Below are 2343 nucleotides of genomic sequence, written 5' to 3' on the forward strand. Positions count from 1 at the left end.
TAGACATAATAATCCTTATGAAATTTGATTTCTGATTTAGACTAATACCTTAAATTTCAACGATCATTTATTACCACATGAAAAAATATTATTATAAAAAAAAATACAAATAAATGTGAAGGGACTAGGTCCAAACCCACATAATAGAATCTAAGAAAAAACGATACTATACCTATTAATAAAAAATTCCAAAAATAAACTAGATGAAAGTCTATTATACCAATGAAATTATTTCTTATGAATAAAACCTAAGTTAGCAAGCTTGTTAGCACAAGCATTGCCTTCACAAAAAATATGAGAAATCTTAAATCTGATTTTTTCCACAATAATCAAGGCATTTGTTCCACCTATTACTAAGAATCCAAAGAGCATTAGTCTTAACAGTAAAAACAACACAAAACAAGGCAAAATAAAGTCATAAACTAGAAAAATCATCTTTTTTGCTTCTCCAATGACATGAATAACTTCATAGAACTCAACAAGCAAAGCATTCTAGATATCAAAAAAATCGGAGAAACCACCACACAATCCAAGTATAGAATCTAACTTATTTATTTATTTTTATTTTAAACTAGAAAAACCATCTTCTACAAATCCATCATAAATATTTATTAATGTTTAATTGTAAAGAATGTAAAGAAATAGTAAGATGTGATCTTTAATACTCTACGAATTTAAAATATACTCATTAGACTAAAATATCATAATATTTGGAGAATAGTAACAAATGTTAAACTAATAGTTTTTATTTTAATTTTATATTTGAAGAAATATAGTATGTTAAAAGTTTTTTTTTCTTTTAAGCACGAAAAAAAAAAAGAATTTAACGAATTCTTTAAAATTTATCTATATGATTTTAATGAAATTGTGCATATATGACACGACTTAATGAAATCGTGCATACATGACACGACTTTGATCTTGGAATAGAAGTTGTATTCTTTTGACACAACTTTTGTATATGTTATTTTATTACTTATGTTAAATTAAAATATACAATTTTATATGAAAAAATATTAATATATTAATATTAATTATTTATTTTAAAAATATTATTTGTGAAATGTAAAAATTATTATATTTATAATTATAATAAAAAAGGAAAAGCAATATATAATTTTATAAAAATTATAATGATAATAAAATATGTTCAAAGAAAAAAAATTATTATAAGAAATATGATTAGGAATAACATAAAAATTAGGTCATTAGTTTTATGAAGTTATATATTAATATTTTGTGTTCGTTGTTTGGTGTAACAAATTGAAGAAAATAAAGTTATAAATAGATAGTTGAGAAAAAACAAGGAAATTAATAATGAAAATTTGAAGTGATTTTTATTATCAACTTTGTCTATATGCATAGTTGCTTATTAACATTTTTTTTGACTTATTTGGAATTGGTTCTTCCATTTTGTTACGGATGCGTTAAATACTTGGTCTTTCTTATTTATGTCGTCACATAATGGAATTAGATATCAAATTTGGTCTTGTATAAATAAATCAATAATCTGACATCATTCGTGCACTATTATCGATCCATAATGCCCTCACCAGGACCCGATAATGAAGTTGATAACACTGATGACAAAGATGACAAAGATAACAAAGATGATCCACCTCCATCCGGTCATCACCCTCCACGAAAGCCTAGAAGACAAACAAAAATATCACCTTGTGACACGTCCTCTCATAGATAAATTACTTCATGTAATGTAAAAATATTCATGTTTATAACTTAATTGCAATTTCAATTACTAACTTTTCTTCTTTATTTCGTTGTCAAATTTATGCTTACAATTTTTTTCAATTTTCTCAATTTCATTATTAATTTGTATATTTTTAATGTATATTTTTTTTATAATTTCTAAAACCTTACCTACCATTGTTTCACGATTTCAATTTAAAAAAAAAATAACATTAATCAAATTGTGCTAATAACATTAAAACATTTCATAGTATATAATTCACCTTACAAATCAGTTTTATGGGGTTGAGTTAAGATTAAAGTCAACTTCTTAATATGATATCAAAGCCACTTTTGAGTTTATCCTAACGAATGTTTGTTGGGTTTATTAGATCATCCGTTATCTGGTCGTTATCGGACCACTTATAATATGTTAACCCACACATAAGTTGTCATTCTCGACATGAGGAGAGGTGTGTTGAAGATCTCACGTCGATATATTTGGCTAAAATCAAAGTCTATCATGATTTCAATAATAAATATATAAATTGGTAAATTAAGAATAAATTTATTAAAAGAAAAAAAAACGCAGTCACCGGCGTATATTGTCCAATAATGACTTTGCCAAAATTCATGACTTTTTTTGTTTTAGTAATA

The sequence above is a fragment of the Phaseolus vulgaris genome, chromosome 3, assembly GCF_051622355.1.
Source record: "Phaseolus vulgaris cultivar YP4 chromosome 3, ASM5162235v1, whole genome shotgun sequence".
Lineage (NCBI taxonomy): Eukaryota > Viridiplantae > Streptophyta > Magnoliopsida > Fabales > Fabaceae > Phaseolus > Phaseolus vulgaris.